General features: G+C 46.5%; 1 protein-coding gene across 1 annotated transcript in view; it reads right to left on the bottom strand.

The window, feature by feature from the left end:
• Positions 1 to 24,042, bottom strand: part of ANKRD54 (ankyrin repeat domain 54) — an 86,435-nt gene that overhangs the window by 50,442 nt on the left and 11,951 nt on the right. The window lies entirely within an intron of this gene.

The following is a 24,042-nucleotide window of genomic DNA, read 5'->3' as shown; positions in this document are numbered from 1 at the left end:
CAACCCGCCCTCTCCTGTCCGCTCCAACCCGCCCTCTCCTGTCCGCTCCAACCCGCCCTCTCCTGTCCGCTCCAACCCGCCCTCTCCTGTCCGCTCCAACCCGCCCTCTCCTGTCCGCTCCAACCCGCCCTCTCCTGTCCGCTCCAACCCGCCCTCTCCTGTCCGCTCCAACCCGCCCTCTCCTGTCCGCTCCAACCCGCCCTCTCCTGTCCGCTCCAACCCGCCCTCTCCTGTCCGCTCCAACCCGCCCTCTCCTGTCCGCTCCAACCCGCCCTCTCCTGTCCGCTCCAACCCGCCCTCTCCTGTCCGCTCCAACCCGCCCTCTCCTGTCCGCTCCAACCCGCCCTCTCCTGTCCGCTCCAACCCGCCCTCTCCTGTCCGCTCCAACCCGCCCTCTCCTGTCCGCTCCAACCCGCCCTCTCCTGTCCGCTCCAACCCGCCCTCTCCTGTCCGCTCCAACCCGCCCTCTCCTGTCCGCTCCAACCCGCCCTCTCCTGTCCGCTCCAACCCGCCCTCTCCAGCCCGCTCCACCTCGCCCTCTCCAGCCCGCTCCACCTCGCCCTCTCCAGCCCGCTCCACCTCGCCCTCTCCAGCCCGCTACACCTCGCCCTCTCCAGCCCGCTACAACTCGCCCTCTCCTGCCCGCTCCAACTCGCCCTCTCCTGCCCGCTCCAACTCGCCCTCTCCTGCCCGCTCCAACTCGCCCTCTCCTGCCCGCTCCAACACGCCTTCTCCTGCCCGCTCCACCCGGCCCTCTCCCGCCCGCTCCACCCGGCCCTCTCCCGCCCGCTCCACCCGGCCCTCTCCCGCCCGCTCCACCCGGCCCTCTCCCGCCCGCTCCACCTGGCCCTCTCCCGCCCGCTCCACCCGGCCCACTCCCGCCCGCTCCACCCGGCCCACTCCCGCCCGCTCCACCCGGCCCACTCCCGCCCGCTCCACCCGGCCCACTCCCGCCCGCTCCACCCGGCCCACTCCACCTCACCCTCTCCTGCCCACTCCACCTGGCCTTCTCCTGCCCACTCCAACCCGCCCTCTCCGAACCCGCCCTCTCCTGTCCACTCCAACCCGCCCTCTCCTGTCCACTCCAACCCGCCCTCTCCTGTCCACTCCAACCCGCCCTCTCCTGTCCACTCCAACCCGCCCTCTCCTGTCCACTCCAACCCGCCCTCTCCTACCCACTCCAACCCGCCCTCTCCTGCCCACTCCAACTCGCCCTCTCCTGCCCACTCCACCCGGCCCTCTCCTGCCCACTCCACCCGGCCCTCTCCTGCCCACTCCACCCGGCCCTCTCCTGCCCACTCCACCCGGCCCTCTCCTGCCCACTCCACCCGGCCCTCTCCTGCCCACTCCACCCGGCCCTCTCCTGCCCACTCCACCCGGCCCTCTCCTGCCCACTCCACCTGGCCCTCTCCTGCCCACTCCACCTGGCCCTCTCCTGCCCACTCCACCTGGCCCTCTCCTGCCCACTCCACCTGACCACTCACCTCGTCCTCTTTCACATTTCCCATGAAATTCATGGACCTCAGTGCGTAATAATAAAATATAAATAAGTGCAGGTACCCAAACGTTTTTTAGGAGGCCACCACCCACTTCAGCACTGGCGCTATATCACTCATGGCATGGATACTGCCCTAAATTTGGTTGGAGCAAGCAAATTAAGAGAGCCTGCCTTCTACCAAGGGTCAATGTGATACCTGCGCTACCCAACTTTCGAAGTCACATGTCTGATAGATAACTCACTCCAGAGGCCTTTCAGAGACCTTACTTAGATCTGAAGTCACCAAACTGACTGAACTATGACTATCACTCTAGAGTCCTGCTAGTCAGACTAACTCCTGCCTGACATCTGACTGACTACCTCTTGTCCAGCTCTATCAGTCTTTCACTCACTGGAGTTGACCGGGCACTTTTTTTTATCCCCCTCACCCTCTCCTGCCCATTCTACCTCGCCCTCTCCTGCCCGCTCCAACTCGCCCTCTCCTGCCCGCTCCACCTGGCCCTCTCCTGCCCACTCCACCTGGCCCTCTCCTGCCCACTCCACCTGGCCCTCTCCTGCCCACTCCACCTGGCCCTCTCCTGCCCACTCCACCTGGCCCTCTCCTGCCCACTCCACCTGGCCCTCTCCTGCCCACTCACCTCGTCCTCTTTCACATTTCCCATGAAATTCATGGACCTCAGTGCGTAATAATAAAATATAAATAAGTGCAGGTACCCAAACGTTTTTTAGGAGGCCACCACCCACTTCAGCACTGGCGCTATATCACCCATGGCATGGATACTGCCCTAAATTTGGTTGGAGCAAGCAAATTAAGAGAGCCTGCCTTCCACCAAGGGTCAATGTGATACCTGCGATACCCATCTTTCGAAGTCACATGTCTGATAGATAACTCACTCCAGAGGCCTTTCAGAGACCTTACTTAGATCTGAATTCACCAAACTGACTGAACTATGACTATCACTCTAGAGTCCTGCTAGTCAGACTAACTCCTGCCTGACATCTGACTGACTACCTCTTGTCCAGCTCTATCTGTCTTTCACTCACTGGCGTGAACAGGGCATTTTTTTATCCCCCTTTCCCTTTAGGGTGTGACTGTAAATGTTATCAGATTCATTACAGAACCAGGAGCATCATCTGCCTCTCATTCTATCCACCAAACCACCATCACAACAAGCTCTGCACTTCAGCAGGGAGGCCATGCAATGGATGCTCATGCATGGCCTTTGAACTCCCAGGCTGGGCAGCTCGGTTGTCCATCCGTCAGAATCCTGCAGGTCCTTCGGGCTCTTGTTCTACAAACCCGGCAACTTTTACAGCAGCAGAATCCAGATTTGAACTAAGTTGGAATATAGTGCGCCAATCACATGTTGTACGCTGTACGTGGAAGCATACTCGCCCATCCAAGCTCCGCACAAGTCTGGCGTCCTTTATGTACAAAGCAATCTGTGGCATGATAGCATACAGATACAGTTACTATATCACAGCAACACGGATGCCGCCTAACTCCGCCTTAGCCATGCCTTCGCGGCATAGCCAATAGGTCTCGCTTTTGGGACCTTATAAGTATTTAGTTATGCAGCACAATATCCTTGGTGCAACAACATCAACTGTTGCATGGCTAAACACTTATAAGGTCCCAAAGGCGAGACCTATTGGCTATCCCAATGCTTGTTTACCCCTGATACGATTCCTATGCCAAGGGTGAGCTGGCATGCACAGGGGTGCCACCCTGAGTCTGTTCCCCCTAGGAAACAGTAACCCAGTGCATTGGCGGGCATCCCAGAGCGGTTTGCCGCCAGGACAAAAAAGTCTATCCTGCTGGTGTGTTGTGCTAGCACTTCACTAGGTAGTATCCATGCCACATCTGATTATCAGCTTAGCTGCCTGCTGTCCATCTCTAAATAGGTTTTCATCAGAACGGCGGTTAACTGGAAGCAACATGGTCTGCGAAGTACCCCACAAAGCGTAGGAAAACCACACAAGAACACAGGACTTGTTTGCGGATCTTAAATAAGGCTCCCGGTTTTCCACTTAAACAGATTTTTACATATAAATACAGACTGAAAACATTTTGTTTTTGGTCTGTATTTATTTATAGAAACGTGAAAATACTAACAAAACAAATGCTTCTGCCGCCTCTGTGCTCCTCTATAAAATTCGTGTCAGAGACGCACAGGGGCTGCCGGAAGAAATCTGAAACTGCTGCCCTCAAACTGCCGCTCTGGAGAGGGGTGCACAAGTGCAGCTGGGAGCGCCGTGTCTCCAGAGACCCTCCAGCACCCCTCACCCCGGTGGTCACGCAAGATAAATTGTTGGAGCAGTGCAAGCAGCCGATATCCATTAAGATGTGTTTAAAAAACACCCCATGACATTGGCTGCATCCCCAGCAACCTTTTTGTTTTGTTCTATGGGAAAGGGAAGGAGGTCGATGGGGCAGGGCAACCGAATGCAAATGTGCATGTCAATTTAAATAAATGTGGAAAAATACTAGCTGCAGCGTCTGTTTGCTTGCGGCAAAAAAACAAGCATTGGCATAGCCAATTGGTCTCGCTTTGGGACCTTATAAGTGTTTAGCCATGCAACAGTTGCATAACTAAATACTTATAAGGTCCCAAAAGCGAGACCTATTGGCTATGCCAAGTGGCCGTGCGGCCGCAAAGTGAAAGTGATCGCGCTCAAACATCAAAGCGGCCGTAAAAGTGAAAGTAATCGCGGTAAAGCGCGGCGCGCTCGCCCACGCACATGCACTGTAGCTCTAGACTGGCCTGGTAGCACTTTTTGGAGCCCTCTCAATAAGTCTCGCCCGACCAGCGCTTGCGCTGGGTCAGGCGAGACCTAAAAAAGGAAGAATACTGATAAAATGACCAAAAAATAAACATGGATAACTAGAGATGGAAATATTAAAAAATAAAGAATATAAAACAGAGAGCCCTAATCTTAACGCATAACTAGCAAAAGCAAAGATGTGTCTGCCACATGCATCTTGACCCCTAGATTCCTTATTGAACTGACTTTAAGGTGTATAATCCCCATCCTGTGAGGCTGTAGCAGCCTGAACTAACAGGTTACAAGTGGTAGGATACTGAGGAGACAAACTGGGTCTTCTGAAGCAGGTAGATGCCTATGAGATATAGCACAGTCCACCGAAACCCCTGAATCGGGCTCGGCCCATGTTCCTAACAATATGTCAAACAGGGCCTCATTGTATGGAAGAACAGGTTCTTCTCCGGACTGTTCTCCGTAAAGGATATCCTCAATCAGAGAGTTGGTGGGCTTCTCCACCCTAGGCAGTGACAAGTCCAAAACTGCTGCTACTCTCGACAACACTTCTGCAAAGGAGGCACTTGCCTCAGTATCATGACTAGAAGGTGAAAGTAGCCCCAAGGCTGGAGAGGACTCTAGACCACTAGCCTCACCAAGAGCAGATATCCAACTCTCCTCTACTTGTGACTGAATAATTTCAGAAATGGGTTGAAAGAGCCCAGACCTCCTTACATCACCCATTATAAGAGGATGCTCCGAAGTCTGACTCGGAGAAGGAAGTGATAATGCCACAATCCCCTCAGTTTGCTATATTGACTTCGCAACCGACGCTGAGAAGGCAAGGCTGCGATGTGAATCGGAGGAGGGACTTCAATCTACGCCCTTCGATATCAATGTTGGAGTCGGCTGATCGACTACAGACGCCCAAGGTAGAGTCCCCGAACATTGTGTTCATCTGTAACTTTAGGCTTAATTTGTAATTATGTGTGAATTAAATAATCACTTTAAAACAAAAGAGGGTAAAAACACTAAACATTGATTAATTAGAAATTACTGTGCACTTTCTAGTATTCTTTAACTTTTATTTAAATCTTTTAGTTGCTTTAATTTGTAATTTTGCCTTTTCTTTTTTGAACCACTCATTTATATTCAATTTGTGATACAATAAAGTGCTAGTAACTTTGATAATCCTGTTATACTTCTGGAAGTCTTGCTTCAGACATGTGTTTGATTACCAATAACCTTTTGAATTTAAATGTTGATAAAAGGGGGGTATTGGTTCTAAGGAATCATTCTTGGGTCCAGGCCGCTGTTTGGAAGTCACTGACCCCTGGCCCACTTCCAGACCCTACTACTACTACTACTACTACTACTACTATGACCAAAAATGTTGGTGTTACTATAAGCACAGTGTTTACCATCTGACTGCATGGCAAGATGCTCACTGGTACACCCTTTCGAAAAGCTTAAGGAAAATTCATCATTGCCTGTGTCCATGGGCGAAGGTTGGTGATCAACACAGCTATCTCATCCTGTTTGGATGATAGGAATTCGGTCTTTCTTGGTTTACCTAAATAACTTATCTGTCTCCTTCAAAGTCACTGAAAATGCAGCTGCCGTGTCTGTTGCTTAATATAGCCTTAGAGGCCGACCTAGCGGGCTCTGGCCATTATGGGCCTGCTCCAGCGTTAAAGGCCCTAGCCAAAGGCTCGGACCTTTAACAAGGGAGCGGGACTTTCAATGGCCGGTAGAGCCCACTAGGAGGGCCCTAAGGTTATTAGAACATTCCGCCCCAGAGAGAGGAATGTTCTAATTGTTAAAAAGAAAAAAAGGCCTCTTGGAGCCAGAGGGGATTTAAATCCCCTCCGGCCCCAAGAGGCCTTAGTTCACAGCAGCAGCTGTGAATGAAAAACAACATTAGAATGTTGTTCTGTGGGCTTCTACCGGCCCTTAGAAGCCCAGAGCACTCCATTCTCTGCAATGGATTGCTCAACATTCTAATGTTCTAATTGACCTTACAGCGCTTCCGTTAAATCCTATTTGATTTCTCCATAGGTTACCAGTGAATGTTTGCCACTGCTCGTCTCTTTTGTTTTACCTAGTTTTCACTTATTCTCATTTTCTTTCTTTCCTTATTTTCTCTAGTCTTCCATTTTCTTTTTTGTTCTCCTTTATGCTCTTTAGCAATGTTTCTCCTTTTCCGTTCCTTTTCTTACCCTCCTTTTTCCTCTAGGTTTTCTCCCGTTTTCCATTTTGTTTCTTTTTTCTCTTGCCTTGTTTCTCATTTTGTTGCTTTCCTCTCTCACTTTCTCTATCCTTTTTCTTTCTTGAATTTGAATTTAAAATTATTTATACAGCGCACGTACACCAGCGGTTTCATGGCGCTACAACTGACAGAGAACTGGGCAAGGGAGCTGGAGCTAAGTAAGAAAAAGATGAACTGCTAATGAATTAATTGAAGAATTTAGCAAAGAGATGTGCCTTGAGCTGTGTCCGGAAATGCGGGTACAGGGTTGAAGCTCTAAGCTCGAGAGGCAGGGAGTTCCAGAAGATCGTGGCGAGGGTCGCAAATTTCGAGCCTCCCCATTTCTTTCTCTGGAACCGTGGGACTGTAAGAAGGGATTGGGTAGATGAACGCAGTTCCCTGGATGGAACATAAGGGATAATCTCAGATGAGATGAAAGCCGGTGCCGTGCCCAGTCGTGCTTGAAAGGTGATGGAAGCAAGCTTTAACTGGACACGAGCACGGACAGGAAGCCAATGTAGGGACTTTAGGAGGGGGGTGATATGGTGGGACTTTGGAAGTTTGAACACCAGGCGCGCCGCCTGGTTTTGGATCTGCTACAGACGCCGGAGACTATATGCAGGTATACCTGCATATAGGGCGTTGCCATAATCCAGGAGGGATACGACCATGGCCAGGGTGATCAATTTTAAAGCATCAAATGAGAAGAAACGGGACACCTTGCGTATAGTGCGCAGTGAAAGAAAGGAAGAAGAAACCACAGAGCTGACCTGGGAGTGAAGGGTGAGTTGAGAATTGAGCTTAATGCCTAGATTTTTGACTGAGGTAGAGGGAACAGGTGGGGGACCTAGGGAAGGCGGCCAGAAGAGAGGGGACCAGGGGCTGGATGAACCACCCATCAACACCAGCTCGGTCTTGTCTGGGTTGAGTTTCAGATGGTTGTGGTTCATCCAGTCCCGAATATGAATCATGATGGTTTGGAAATTAAGAACAGAATCGGGGGAAGAGGAAAGATTGAAGACAAGCTGGAGGTCGTCCGCATAAATAAATACGGCGACCTCCATTTGTTGCAGTGAAAAAATAAGAGGGGAAATATAAAGATTAAATAAAAGGGGGGAAAGGGAGGAGCCTTGGGGGACCCCGCACTGAACATTGCGAAAGTCCGCAGTAAAATCACCCAGGCGAACTGCCTGGGTACGGTCCCTCAGGAAGGAGGATAACCAAACCAACGCGGTGCCCCCGATCCCCGCCGCCCTGACACGGGAAAGCAAGATGGAGTGATCCACCGTGTCAAAGGCGGCTGAGAGATCGAGGAGGACCAAGGCCTGGGGTTGGTTGGTATCCATTCCCTCCCTGAGCTTATCAAGGACCGAGAGAACTACGGACTCCGTAGAGTGTGCGGGGCGGAAACCGATCTGGCGGGGGGCGAGAGCCCCGTTCTTCTCCACGAAAGAGCTCAGGGCGCAGGTGACGTGGCGCTCGAGTACTTTCGCCAGGAACGGCAGAAGGGAGATGGGGCGAAAATTAGCGGGAACTGAGGGGTCGGCGCCCGGTTTTTTTAAAATGGGGACAATGACTGCGGTTTTAAGTGGGTTAGGTACCACGCCCTGGGAAAGAGAGCTGTTAAGGAGATGAAGGGGGGGGGTCTGAACAGCTGGTAAAGATATGACGAAGAATATGAGCCGGGCAGGGATCTAACGGGGAACCAGATTTGACAAGTGGAATTATGGCAGTCAGAGATTCCTTAGTCAGAGGTGGGAGGGAGGTGAGTTGTCCCTTGGGGGGGGTGGGACACTGGGGATCCACAAAAGTAGGGGAAGGAGGGGGGATGTTAGCTTTGATGGTGACTATTTTCTGAATGAAAAAGTTATTGAGGGAATGACAGAGTTCCTGAGAAGGGGTGGGCTTAAGAGAGGTTCTGTCCGAAAACGCCAGATTGTGTACAATCGAGAAAATTTCCTTCGATTGGTTTTCGGCAGCGAGGATTTTGGAGGAGAAATAGGTGGTTTTTGCCTCCAGGATATCCTTTTTGTATAGGGTCAGGATGTTAATAAACTCCAATCGTAGAGAGGGGCAGTAGTTTCTCCTCCAGGCCCGCTCCGCTTGACGTACCGCCAATTTAGTGGCTTTGAGATCTTCGTTAAACCACTGATTGGCGTCCTTCTCTCGTTTGGTTGAGACCCGTTTCAAGGGGGCGATGGAGTCACAGCCTGAGGAGAGCCATTGTTCAATGGCCGTGACCTGGGAACGGGTGGATAAACCTTGCAGGGAAGGAAGAGAGGTGGTAAGTAGGGAGGATAAACTTTCGGGATCTACTCGTCCCCAGGCACGAACCCAGATGTTTTTGGGGAGTGGGGGCTTGACCGGGGGGTGTATGGGAAGAGCAAAAGAGATCAGGTGATGGTCAGACCATGTACAGGGCGAGATGGTAAGGGACTCTACGGGGCAATTTAGGGACCAAACCTGGTCAAGAATGTGACCTTTGATATGGGCGGGAGAATGAATGTGAGGTATGAAGTTGAGAGAATAAAGGGTATCAGAGAATTCCTTAGAGGATGGGCATTCAGCTGGGTCAGAGGGCCAAAAATTAAAATCACCCAAGAGCAGAATGGAAGAGTTATTAACTGTAATAGTGGCCAGAACTTCCAAAAAGTCAGGGAGAAACAATAAAGGGGATTGAGGGGGGCGATAGATAAGTATGCAGGTGAGAGGGGGCGTGATGGAAGTAGTACGAATAGCTAAGTACTCCGTGGTAGCGACATCTTGCAGGGACAGAGTTTGAAAGGGAAGGTCGGTTCGGGCGATGACCGCCACCCCGCCCCCGGCTCTACCATTTTGACGGTCTGCACGGAGGGCGTAATATGGAGCTGGTAGGGTGGCCAGTAAGGCAGGGAGGGAGTCATCACAAAACCAAGTTTCCGTTAAAAAAAGAAGGTCAGGGGCATGAAGGTCCAGTAGTACCGAAAGTTCGTGGGCATGGGCTACTGCAGACCGGGTGTTCAGATAGTATGCCGCCAAGGTTTTAGAGGTAGCAGGAAAAACATTACCTCTAGAGGGAAGAGGGAGGGCAAGTTGGGGAGGGGGGATGGCGAGAAGAGCAGGCGGAGACAAGCCAAGAGACGAAATACGAGAACAGGTAGAGGCTGGTAGCGACCATGGGCCCCGGAGGCAGCGTAATTGGGCGGGGGAATAGATGGTAAGATGAGCAGAGTGACGTGCCCCTAGCCCTGGACAGTCGCGGATGAGCTTGCCTTAAGCGCGCCTTCGGCGCGCCATCGTCGCGCCCGCTGCACTCGTCCGCTGCGCTTCCTGCCAAGGCACATAATTTATATTAGATGGTCCGGGCGTTGGAGGGGGCGTGGCCAACAGAGATGGGCGTGTCTCGTGGCTCACCTCGCCGTCGGGAATGGCGACCAGGAGGTAGGTGATTCGTTGCAGCGTTGGATCCGCTGTTTAGGGAAGAGCGAGGAAGTGCAAAGAGATCAAATGATTTAAAAGTAACAAAGTATCACACCAATTTTAAAAATATAGCTTTCGCGCCCCCGGCTTTCCGCCTCAGGAGTCTCTCGTTTCATTTGCTCTCTTTGCTCTTTCCTTTTCTCTTGCCTTTTCTTTTTTGTGTTCTTTCTCCTACTTTGCTTCAGTAAACAGTAGCCAGTTTGTCCTCATATCACAGAAAAGAAATCCCACAGCATAACGTTTTTCATTCCCAGGGTTTATTTCCATAACATTTCATTTAAAGTTGAGGTAAACGTCAGCAAAGTTGTGAAGACAAACTGTCCATGTCAAACTGACATTTTTACAAATTCTCGGTTTGTTTTTCCTTTCTCTCTTCTTTCCTTTTGTGTCTAGTTATCTTTTTCTGTTTTAGGTTTGATTTGGGAGAGCAACTATCCCTACACATTATGTGACTAACAGAAAAAAAAGAGCATTCCGATTCACTAGTAAGGTTTCTGGTTTGGCTCCACCCGCATGTTGATCATCCTTCCTACATAATTTATTCAGGTAAAAGTTATGTGCTTCCATTGAAAAAATTTGCTTGTGTTGTACAGTTTACGCTCGATACAGTACGCCTGAGTTGGTTACGGTAAAAAGTAAATCTCACACTTTTCTACCAAACACAGAATTCTTGATGACCTAAACATTTGATTTAGCCGAAAACCAATGCTACAGCCAAACAGCATTGCATCAAATCTGGAACCTCCATTAATTAACTACTGGGGCACCCATGCACACCTTGGGGCGTAATATTCAGCCCTCCTGGAATCATCAACATCACAGGCAACCAATGAGCACCACCCCATTTTTCACCCATAAACTCTCACTACAAAACAGAGCTCAACACCTACAGATACTGGAACAAACCTGACCTTGCTGAAGTCAACTTCTATTTGCCTGTGCTTTCACTTCCCTAGCAAATAATGTAAGGCAAGCAGTTTTAATTGGCTCTAGCAAACATCCAGCAAGCTGATCTCCCTTAAAACATTTATACAACCTAAATAATGCCAGATGACACAAAGGAATGAAATAAAGAGTATTACATTACACTTGACTGCTCTTTAACATCAACTGAATCAAAAAACATGAAGGAAAATATCCACCACCAGAGACTCAACAGTATCAACAAATCTACCATTTAAAAAGCAGAGACCTTCACTACTCAAACTAGATCTCTATTGCAGGTGTCCCAGAAGCGATCTCCCAAGAAATCTCCTCAGCATTCAGCAACTGATATTGCATGTCCACAAAGACTCAGCTGGATAACTGCTACACATACATCTCTGTGACAACATCTCCCCAGCCACAGAAGCCTCCGACTTCTCATTAGATCATTAACCTTCGAGATACTCTGCTATAAGGATAAGGTTGTCAAAGGCAAAGGCCCTTCCTTCTTCCAAGTACGAAACTAATGATATTCTCAGAACAGAAATCTGTTACCTAAACTAGTATCTTAACTGATCATCCCATCCTACAATAAGTGCGTAGGTGGAACCTCTATCTCAGTTTGTGGCTGAACTCTGTAACTTGCTCTGGCAAGAGTAAGGACAATCGATGCCCGTCTGGAATTTTAAAAGACTTTAAAGACCTAGCTATACCCATAAAAGTGGAGAATGATAATGCCCAAAACTCCACTAAAGTGGGCTGCACATAAGAATTGTGTGCATTTAAGTCATTAAGTAACAGAATTCAGGTGTGTAGTCCCTCATGTGTGGACTTCAGTGTTTGACCAAATATATGCCAGACATGGGTACTCCCAGAAATGTGGCCTGGTATGCAATACGGACTGACCCGGAAAAAAGACTGACTATCTGGGCTGGGACAAATTGAGTTAAGTCAGTTTGAACCTGCCCAGAGCAAAAGTCACACATTACTGTACTGCTCTCACAAAGCCTACTTAAAATGAAAGGTGTTAATGTGTGCATGAACCAGCGCTCCAAGGAATCCATTACTCACTGTACAGCTCTTTATGTTTCCAGTAAATATGCAAAAATGGATATTTAATCACCCAGGTCTTCTAGGAAAAGGCAATGGCCTCTTAAAATTTACCGTATTACCATTACTATGCGTACTCACCCACTAGAAGATAACTATAATTAAATTGTATGCCATAACCAGGCTATAGAGAAATGTGTAACCTACTGTACTTCTACTATATATCGGATTTCATAAATGACAAGAACGGATATATAGCTGAACTGTAAAAGACCTATTGAAACAGCACGTGGATTCTGCCAGCATGATCGCTTACAAGACCACCTGCATAACAAACTGCAAAATTAATTGATTGCCAATTTGCATGTCAACATGTTCTAGACGTGACCTCTCTCTCACACATTTCATTCCAAGCTGTGGCATAGGTGCAATGAGAAAAAACCCAGATAAGATCACAAGTCTAGTCCTCATACAAGACTTACACTACACACAAATTCAATATAACCTGTACTCTTTCATCCATTACACCACCACACAGTGGCATGCTATCTGTCAAAGAAAGAACTTCAACCCTTGCTGGGTAAGAAGCACTATATAAGTGAACATACATTACAATGCAGTGCATATGCTTCGGAAAAATTAAACATTTAGATATTTGAAAGAATTCAGATTTAAGAGGGTTATGCAAGGAATACTATAACATTTATATTGCAATATCAGACAACTGTAAACACAAACCAAATCAGCAGTTCCAAGAGGTTCTTACTACTGTTTTTTCATTAGGATCATGGTCTTTGTTGGGGCGGAATTGTCCATACAATGTAAACAAGTGTGTACCCATGCCGAGTGCCCGACTGCATCTGAAACTGGTATCCTGACTTTTCTTTGGGCCTGGCATGTGAGTAGTGGCCTAGGTCTGTGCCTGAGAACACAAGGATCAGAACCTATAGTGCAACCAAGAGGGGCACATCAAGCTTGCTCTCAGATAAATCATTGGACCACTATTTATGCACTGGGTAAGTCATATAAAGTAGCGGTAGCAACAATGCAAGTTTTGTCAATCATTATGATAAGACCAATTTCTCTCTGTCCAGGAAAGTGTGGGCTACTGTCCCCTCTTGGGTAAAGCTCTATTTTTATGTGAGCCACAGATTCTTGCTTAGACATGGTGCGTGCACCTGTATGTGTAGCAAGTGTGTGGTACATGTATGCTAGAACGACTGTGTGTGTGTGGTGACAGCCTTGTACTGCACAAGATGGAGGGTGGATACAGCTTTACAATAGAGTGGTTGTGTACTGACTACATTCCAGTAGCTGGTATATCTTGATGAGTCCACATCTGGATTCCACGGTCCAAGGGTAAAAGCAGACAAAGCCTAGATCTCTTAAAACATTGAAAGATCAATATCTTGAGTCCACATCTGGATTCCACGGTCCAAGGGAAAAAGCAGACAAAGCCTAGATCTCTTAAAACATTGAAAGATCATTCGGATATGCTAAATCTACAAGATCCTTGGCGAACAGCATATCCGACTTTAAAGAAATTTACATGTGGATCAGGACGGTTTGGATCTTCCTCACGCATTGATTTTTTTTTGATCTCTCAGAATTTAGTTTTTTTTCAACAAAATTTCTTTTTCAATGGATTTTCGGATCATGCAATGCTATCTCTGGAAATCCATGTGGGCTCTGGTTTAAAAACACCTAAACGCTGGTTATTTAATAAGCTGCATCTGAATGATGCTGAGTGGGTAAAGTTTATGGATACTGAGATCAGACAATTCTTAATCCAGAACATTCATTCTGCAGAACCCAATATAGTTTGGGACACACTTAAAGCCTTTATTCGGGGGTTAGTAGTAAGTAAAGAGGCAGTTAGTGCCAAAAATGCTAAGATCAAGAAATTAAAAATTGAAGATAAGATCCATATTTGTAATGCGGCCTTTTTAAAGAATCCCTCTTCCACCACCAAAGTTCAGCTTGAACAAGCCAAGCGTGAGCTTTGCACTGTATATAGCACTCAAAGACAGTGTCAGCAGAAAATCTATGAGGAAAGTAACTTTACTGGTAGGCTGTTGGCGTGGCAGGCCAAGGACAAGCAGCCACAAATCAAATCAAAGCTTTGAATTGCCCATGCCTAGCAGGCTTTACGGAGGATCCAGGTGAGATTAATCGTATTATGCTTGCTCACTATCAGACCATCTATGGCCAACTTCAGTCAGTCGATGATCTGTTGTTGACAAAGTTCCTGCTTGAAATTCCACCGCCTATGTTGATCGAAACAGATAAAAATCTTATGGCCCGCTCGTTTTCATTAATGGAGTTGGAAGAGGTGATAAAGAGCTTACCTAATGCTAAAGCATGTGGCCCAGATGGCTTACCCGCCGAATTTTATAAAAAAAAATTTAAGGCGTTTGGTGAATTCTTTCTCTCCTTGATAAATTCTATGCTAGATGGCGGGGGTATTCCAGAATCTTTTAAACAGGGAAACATTGTTAGCTTCCCGAAGAAGAGTAAAAATAAAAGGGATCCCAATTCTTATCGTCCAATTACACTGTTGAATTCGGACTATAAGATTGTTACAAAACTTTCATCTCTTCGGTTCAATAAATATGCGGCAAAATTGATACATGTCGACCAAAATGGATTTTTGCCGGGCAGACAGTTAGCCACCAACACCCATTTTCTAGCCGAAGCCTTGGATTATTTTGAAATTCAGAACATCCCCGCGTTAGTTTTATTGATCGACGCGGAAAAAGCTTTTGATTTGGTTGTTTGGAAGACGTTGTTTTGTATTTTTAATTCTTTTAATATTCCAACGTCTTTTATACTCTTAATACAGAATTTGTATAAGAATGCAGCGGCAAATGTAATTATTAACTCGACCGTGGCAGGGTCCATTAATATTAAGCGTGGCACAAGGCAAGGATGCCCTTTATCGCCAGTAATATTTGCCTTTTTTATTGAACCCTTGGCAATCGCAATACGAAACTCCCCAGATATCCTTCCTCCAATCCAGACTATGCCGTAGTTAAAACTTTATGCAGACGATATTATGTTGTTAATTAAGCCTACAATAGAAGTACAAATCAAAGTCTTCAAACTATTTGAGGACTTTGAAGCATTAGGAGGGTATCGAATAAATAGAGCCAAAACGGAAGTTATACAATGTGGGAGAGCTGTTTTTGATTCACATCCAGATATCCAAGGCTCAGTAAATCTCAACCCAAAAAGATATCTGGGGATTTTCTATTCCGCGTCGTTTGAAGATTTATTTACACTAAACTATACGCCACTTTTAAGGAAAGTTCAAGGGTTATTGATTTGTTGGAATATGCTTCCTTTATCCATCTTCGGTCGTGTGGCTCTTATCAAGATGTCTATTTTACCATTGTTTAATTTTCTGTTTTCTTCAATACCATGCACTTTATCAAGCTCGTTTTTCTCTCACGTTGAGTCTATATTTACAACTTTTGTATGGGCAAAAAAAAAAAAAACCCTCGTTTAGCACTTGGCACTCTATATGAAGATGTAGATAAGGGAGGGCTTGCACTTCCGAATCTGAAATATTACTATGATGCTTATTTTGCACAGTATTTATCGAGGTTCAAGCCTCTACCACAAGCACATTTTTATTGCAATTTCTTTTTTAATTTAATTTGTACTGAAACTCAGATTAACTCTCCCATGTTATTGTTTAGGTACCCAAAGTTGGTACGATATAAATGTCTCCAATGTATTTTTAAAAGAAGTCAGGCCTTCTTTAAAAAATATTCTATCTCAGCAATTAATTCAGCCACCTTAATAGAAGAAATCCTCCCTTTAATAGGAATTAAACAATCTACCCACCTGACATCAAAATGGGCGGAAGTCGGGTACTTTAAAAAATATCAGACTTCTTAAAGGACGGTAACTGGATGACGGTAGCAGAAATATCTTCCAGGATCGCTAAGGATTTTATTTTGGTTAACTCTTATGGCTGTTTATATAAACATTTAGTACAAGTAAATCCCACCTCTTTTATGATCCAAAATCAACTTGTAGAGGATTTGTTAGTTAAAGCAGTCAATAAGAATCCAGGTGCTTGGAAAATTTTCCTGGCCTCTTTCAAACAACTGGATCTTGAGTCAAAAGCAATTAAGAAATGGGCTGATCATGGGAATTGTGTAGTCTCTCCTCAGATTTGATCTACAATTAATAAGTTAAATTTCTGCACTCTCAGAGGGGCTAATTGGCGTAGGATGCTGTTTTTTAGTAAATGGCTATTGTATCGAACCCCCACTGTTTTAGCTAGGATGTTCACTAACCAGTCCTCTCAATGCTTTCGCTGCATGAATTATGCGCACGATAATTGGTCACATAGTATGATGAGCTGTCCAAATATCAATATTTATTGGACAGATATTTTTTTCATTAGAACAAGAGTGCAATATAAAGCTTGAGGTTAATAGTAGGCTAATTTTACTTGGTTATGACCCAGATCTTCTCTTTTCGGAATCCATGATTAGATTACTCTACATAGCAATAGCGATCGCAAGGTCGCTTCTGTTGCAAAATTGGCGTTCGGATTCCATACCCTCAGCTATACAATGGGCCCAGAAGATGAGGAGGGTCAAGAAGAGCGAATATGCTTATGCCGCACGCATTGGACGCCTTAAGAAGTTTGAGAAAATATGGGGAAATAAGTTTGATTTTTGATTATTAGCCTTGGGAGATATATGAAATTGCTCTTAAGACGTGATTGAGTAAGGGGAGGCTTGAGCTCTTTATGAATTTTACTAAAGTTGCCTCTAAGTTAATTAATTTTTTGCTATAGATTGTTAAACAGGCAGAGAATTTGTAATATTTTGTGATCTATTAATCAATTATTTGTGTTGCAATATAATATCATGTTTTTTATCTGGTTGCAATAAAAAAAAATATTAAAAAAAAAAAATACATTCCAGTAGCTGGACAGTCGAGGTGCAGGCATTGAAGTGAAGGAGGATGGAGACAGAGCTTCCCTTAGCAATTCTATGAGGTCCTTGAAAGCAGAGGGCTGCTGAGTAGTCCATGCTGAGCAGTTTAGTGGATTGTAGAGGAGAAGGGTGAGACTGCAGTTCCAGTAATTCAAAAAATAGGTAGAGATAGATGGAGATAATAGTACTTGCAGGACTCGTTGAGAGAAAGTGTGTCAAACCCAACAATATTGTGATATGGCACAGGATTGGTAGCCAATGAGGATAGCCCAGAGTACCAAATTGCCCATGCTGAGGTAGAATTCAATAGCAAGTCCGTCATGTTTTATGTAGGAGTGAGAGAGAAGCAATGTGAGTGATTTGTCTTGGACAGTGGTGCAATCTCACCTGGTTTACCACCAGGACTAGATGCCTACATGGCTTGGACCATGTCAGCAATGTCGACCAGAGCACAAGATGCACTTCAGTATCAAGAAGAAACTGGGAACATCCCAAATTTCCAATTGTCAGAGAAATGTAGGCTGTGGATGATGGAAGACTGAGAAGGTACAAGCAGTGGTGCCCATCGCCTCTGCTCCAGATGGAAAGGAGGATGTAACACCTGAAGTGTTGGATTCTGAGTCACTGCCTGAGCTGGAGGGATTGTTAGCTTTGGGAGGACCAACCTGGGAGAAATTCAGTCACACTTAATTTTGGAAGGAAGCCCAGGAGTGGATCAACAATGTAGTGGTCGGATGACATTATGCTGGATGGGAGGATTGACTGATATAGTGAGCCTGTGAATGCTGAGCGAGGAGCCAGGAAGAGGCTGTTAGTTCCCATAGTGCACATAAAATTCCTGTTATTACTGCCCCATGAGGTGCCTTTAGAGGGTCACTTGGCCATAAAAAATACAAGGAAAGTTTTGGATTTTTTGTTCTATCGGCCCAGAATGAGCAGAGTCAGGTTCCGTAGACCCTGTCTGACTTGCCAACTGAGTGATAAGCCAGGAGGTAGGACCAAGGCACTGTTAGTACTAATGCAATTTTTTGTTCTATCGGCCCAGAATGAGCAGAGTCAGGTTCCGTAGACCCTGTCTGACTTGCCAACTGAGTGATAAGCCAGGAGGTAGGACCAAGGCACTGTTAGTACTAATGCAATCAGAAGTAGGTGCTCCATTGAGTAGGGGACTTAGTTTGGAGGGTTCACTAACAGGTTGGTCCGTATGACCCTCCTTAGCATCAGGATACAAGTTTATCTTGGTTGTAGCCGAAAATGCCACCAGGTATCGCGAGGAGGTACCTTGAGAAGCACAACTGCTAGTTTTGTTTGTCATTAATGTGGCCCTTTTGTTGGGTTGGATTTCCTAAGATGGTGATTTCTGAAAAGGGAAAAAATTTCATTGTCTCTAATATGAAAGACATGTTGCAGCAAGCATGACCTACCATTTCTCCACACCATACGACCCACAGACCAATGGGTTGGAAGAATGCTTAAACTAAACCCATGATGGGAACTCTGCCAGAGAACTTCAAGAGGAATTGGGATCTTCCCCAGTCATGTCTTGTTTGTCTACACAAATTCCCCAGAAATTAATTTGGCTCAGTTCCTTTGAATTTATGTTTGGACACTTGTGTGTAGTCCACTAACCTTAATCAGAGAAGGAACTTCTGAGCCACCACAGTAGATGAGGTAGACAATGGTTTGGCGTCAGACGTTGATGGCACAATACATGAATTAGGCAAAGAAAAACCTTCATGCAAGTCAAGACCTGGTAAAGTAATGGTATGAAATTCCATGAGGTCCAAGTAAGCAGAGAGCTGCTGATTAGGGTTTCTGTGGACTGCCAGCTGGTGAATAGTATGTGTGAGGGATGAGACTTTCTGCTGTTCAAGGTGAGGAAGTTTCTAAGCAAGACCTGTCCACTTGTGACTAATTACTGCTTCAAGAAGGCTGATGAGAGTCAGGTGCAGACATCTCACTTAAACGTTCCCTTGTTTCGGCTACTCCTCCTTAGTGCCAACATCACTGCTTCCTGATGTGATAGCCATCACCTTATACAAAGGCTATGTCTGAGAAATAGCCTGGAAATTGCATTTGAATGAGAACCCACTTTGTTTCAGTCCTATGTTCATCGTGGCCAAGGACGGAAGTCCTCCGGAGAGTACTTGAAGTACTGCTGTGTGGGAACAGCTGGTATCTGCAGGACGTTAGGGGGCATACCTGAAGTGTTAACTTTATGTAGGCAGAGAAAGGGCATACGGACAGGAGAACCCGAGACAGACCAGGTGCTACATTTGATAATGACACAAGGGGGACATTGCCATGCAAGGACATTATTTTTGCAGTCTAATTAGACAATCGCAATGTAAAGACCGGAAAGACCGGAGGGCAAAGTGGGAGCAGCTACGTCTGAAGGGTTTTTAGTAACTCAGGAAAAAAGGCGCACAGTTCAATAAACGGTTATGTGTAAACTAAATCTAAGTGTATGGTGCTACCAGGTAAGGGGATAATTCCCTAAATCCCCTTAATGTGTGTAAGGTCAAGCCCTACACAATGTCAATGCAATGTGAGTCCCGGGCACACGTGAACAACAACTGATGGTTTATAAAGTTTCAAAAAAGTCTCAATGTTTAATCTCAAGTGTATTCATTCTTGTTTTTATTGTTCAATGGAACACACGAAAACCAGCCTACACGTGTTTCGTCGCCAATGGGAGTGATCCCGCGACTTCCTCAGGGCTTAAGCGGCGTCTGAGGAGCAGAGCAGGTAGAGCAAAGGATACAGTCAATCAGGACATCAAATTTTTAAAACTCGTACCCATGTCAAACAACAAACCACCACAACTCCAGAATGTGCATGAACTCATTGTGGGGAATATATCGTATGTGGGTAATTCAGCCAGCACTGTTGAAACTTATAGTTTTAGTTACCTTTAGATCAGAGGTCTTCAAACTGCAGGGTTGCAGGCGGGGCACCAGGCTCTGACCTACAGAAGCATTATGGCTGATAAAAGTGTTTTGTTTTAAGTGGAGAAACATAAGAGTCAGTAAGCCACTATGTAATAGGCCATCACTAACACCTTTTGTCATTTATATACTGTCTGGTAGTAGGCGTCCAGGGGAAGGAACTCCAAACCGGTCTTCCCCACCATTACTGATAATCACACTATGGATGATTTTTTACACTTTAGCAAGGCCTGGCTGACGAGAAGAGAATGTCTGGCAATCATGTATTTGATTGCATTTTTTAAAGGGGTAATATAACAACTTAAATGCAATGTTAAAATATATTTAAACATTGCCAATTTATTAGTTTAAGTTTGAAAAATTTGTTGGGGGGGGGAAGGGGGGGGGGGGGGTCCTGGTGATTTTATGTTTTTTAACCCGAGGTGCGGCGCGCCTGTAAAAAGTTTGAAGACCACTGCTCTAGACATACATGCTGCTTTTAAGAACAAGATTAGTCTGGATAATTTGGCCGTAGCCAGATATGTTGCAATTCATTGTCCTCGACATCTTTTACTTAATTTTTTGTTTCTCTTTATTATTATTACCTTAGCACCAATATACACATGATGTGCTTGTAATACCATGAGTAATGCCATATGATATATGCAATTGTGCTTGCAGTATTACATTGAATATTAGTAGACTATTTAAAAAACAAAGTATTCATTTTATGTTGAGTGGATGGGCGTCTGCCAAGAACCGAGAAGCCTGTCTGCTGAGAGAGGAACGAGGATGCCTAGCCATTCAGAATGACAGACTACCCAGGAGGGGAGGCCTAGCGCGAGAAACAACCAAAGAAAGCAAGTGGCGACAAAGAAGCGAAGCCAGGGGTAACCTGTGCGTGAAGGGGTCTTCCGCTCTCCCCTAGCAGTTCTTGCTGTAGACTGTGCCAAACCTACGATACTGCCAAACAAAGTATGTGATCGACATCCTGTCTTGTGCCCAGAAGACTTGTGCTCCTTCTGCAGATGTTGAAGATTCCTCACTGCAGCCAAGGTTCAACTGTCAAAGACACCCCCTACCAACGACAAGCCCAAGTTCCACACCTGCCATCCAAGCACCCTTCTGCACCAGGCCTAGGGTGGATTCTACTGCCAAAGACAAGTGTTGCTTGCTGATCTCACCCAGCAGTCAAATTACGAGTGAGGTTGCAGCTGTGGTCTCTGCAGTCCAAGAGTCCCCATCAAAGGAGAGGGACCACTACACGTGCCCATCAAAACTGCATCCCACATCCTAGAACTGCACATACAGAACATAGGGAACGTTCAGGGCCCAAACTGTATGTGGAAAGATAGACTGAGGAAGCAGAAAGAATTCCGCTATATGAACTCAAGTCTTTTTCCGGGTGAACTTGAAATGTGGAAGCAAACTAAATTGATGTGTGCATCCACACTATAGGGAATTTTGAGTGAACTGACCATGTGCCTAATCAATGTCTTACCCTGTGTTACACACCCAGAAAAGCAGACACTAAGAAACTGTGCTAAGGAGGTTGGGGGTACTGAAAGATGAACATTGGACAATATTGATCTATCCGTTAGGATTGTGCAAAAGACTGCGGGGGTTGAAATGTGTCATAGAAAGCATTGGGCAACGTCAAACCAAGTGGATAATACAATGGTGCAAGAATTAGTTTGGCTAATGTGACAGATAACTTTTGGCTGATCTTTGGTGAATCTAATGAAGTGTAAAGCATCTAATTTTGCTTTTTAAAATTGATTGATGAAATTTGTGCCTGCCACATTGATGCACTCTACTGCCCATATAGTTATATTTTACGTATCTTTCTACTGATCACCGATCCAACTTCTGCCAGTCCTAGGCAAACCATGGTCAAATACCATAACTTAAGATTTCAAGGCATTAGCAAACAAACTGTTCTTTATATTATTCACACACATGGAGCACTGAAAACGTTTGGTGTTGACCAATCAATCAATCAGGGATGTGTAAAGCGTGCTACACACCCGTGAGGATCTCAAGGCGCTTGTGGGAGGGGGTGGAGGGGTCGTGCAACTACTGATTCAGCCGAAGAGCCAGGTCTTGAGGTTCTTCCTGAAAGTGTGCAGAGTGGGGAAACGTCTGATGTTGAGCAGGAGTTTGTTCTTTGCCGCGATTTAAGAGTAGGCTCTTCCACCCCTTCTGGCTCCGCGTATGCGCTGGGTTTCGGAGAGGGCAAGTTCGGCTAAGCCAAGGTTTCTCTTGGGTACGTGGAAGGAGACTCTTTCGTTGAGGTATTAGAGTACGGTGATGTGGAGGGAATTGTAGGCATGAGTGAGTAGCTTGAAGGTGTTGGAAACAGCCCACTCCCACTCCGCAGGGTGGTGGTGGACCTTCCCGACACAATGGGGTAGCTTGGCTCGAGTGGTCAGGAAACAGGCGCAGTGCTAAGCATACAATATACCCATACAGTAACCATGCGTGCATCCGTTCCAAAAACGACTCTACACCGTAAAAATTATGAAAATATGCTTTCTTTATCTTTCTTCTCTTAGTTGCTGATTGGGAAAATAAATAACAATCACAATATACAAATTCTTAAATAGAGCAGGTCAAATAAATAATTGCTGTTTGCTGAAATAAATAGGGGTGATCATAAATAACAGGGCATAAATACAAGTGCAATATATACAGACAATTAAATACTTTGAGGTAATAAATACTGTACCAATAATTACTGTTCCAATAAATACTGTACACCAACAAGTCCTGTGGACCTATAAATTCAGTGCAACAATAGATAGATAAGAACTTAATAAATACAGTATCCCCAATAAATAATTAGAAGTATACAGTACACTTTGTGAATCAGATGACACTTCACTTCTGAAGGGCTGATTTGACCCAGGCACAGCTTGTAGGGTGTGGAAGGCTTGAGGGGGGCTACTCCCTGGCTGAGGCAAAGGCTGAGGCCTAAACTGAGGTAGATCACAAAGGGGGGAAATTCCAATACCCTGGCTTCCCTCTCCACACAACCTCTCTAGGTTAGTCCCAGTTCACCCCAGGCACAGTCAGGTGGGTTTCAGCTCCTCCCTAGCCCCTTAGAGTAGTCTCTCAGGTCTCCACAGGGCCTTAGGCGCCCTCTACTCCACTTACTGCCCTTTTCTGATGTTCCGACGCCGCTGGAGTCGTGTCGACGCCGTGAGGCGGTTCCGGTTCGGTCTCGGCGGCCTCGGCACAATGTCAGTTCTTTGTCGACGCCGGCAGGCGGTTCCGGTCCGATGTCGGTGGCCTCGGTTCGACCTCTACCTTCGATTCGACGGCGTCGGGCAGTCTCTTCACGATGTCGACTTCGGGCGGCTCCGGTCCGATGGCGCACTCGGCTCCGATGACGTCGGCCGGCCTGGCCTCGCTGTCGACTTCCGGCGACTCCGGGGTGCGATCCTCACCCCCGACCTCCGGTGTTCCTCCTCACAGGTTCCGGGCGACTCCGGAGTGCGATCCTCACTCCCGACCTCCGGTGCTCCTCTACCTCGGTCTCCGACGACTCCGGAGGGCGGACTTCACTCCTCCGATGACGCCGCTCGCTCGACCTCGGTTTCACCTCCTTCTCGACCCTTGGTATTCCTCTCGACCTCCGCCGGCGCCCTCTTATGACCTCAGGCGGCTCCGGGTACGACGTCTGCTACCTCAGTCAGCGCCGCTTCTCCACCTCGGGCTCCAGGTCTTCGGCTACTCGACGCCAGGCTCCAGGGAAACCAGTTCTCAGGTCAGAATCTTGCTGCTTTCTTGGGTCTAAGGCCTGTTCCTGCTGTCCAGGTCCTTAGGATGGTTTTCTTCTGACTTCTTCCCACACAGGGCTATAGGCTGGGATCCATCAGCTGGGACAAGTATCAAGGGTGGGTTTATGGACCCCACTCCAGGCACAAGTTTCCACCCCTGCTGCTTCACTCCTTCCTCCCTCACTATTGTGCTCCTCTCTCTTCACCAGTCAGGTGCCAACTGCCAGCTCCAACTGCCAACTGCCTCTCTTATCCTCCCAACATTCTAAACGGTTTCCAACTGTCACACAGTTCTGGAATCTCCTGGAAGGTTCTGGAAGGTGCTGGTAGGTTCCAGTGGATGCTGGTGATGTCACAGGAGGCCACCATTTTGTGCTTCAGGCCCTCAGACAGAAGTTTCAGGGGTAGCTAAAATGGCTCCCTGAATCTGTAGCAA

The sequence above is a fragment of the Triturus cristatus genome, chromosome 4_2 (genome assembly GCF_964204655.1).
Source record: "Triturus cristatus chromosome 4_2, aTriCri1.1, whole genome shotgun sequence".
NCBI lineage: Eukaryota > Metazoa > Chordata > Amphibia > Caudata > Salamandridae > Triturus > Triturus cristatus.
Note: the sequence above shows the minus strand (reverse complement) of the source record. Positions and strands in the feature narration are given on the sequence as shown.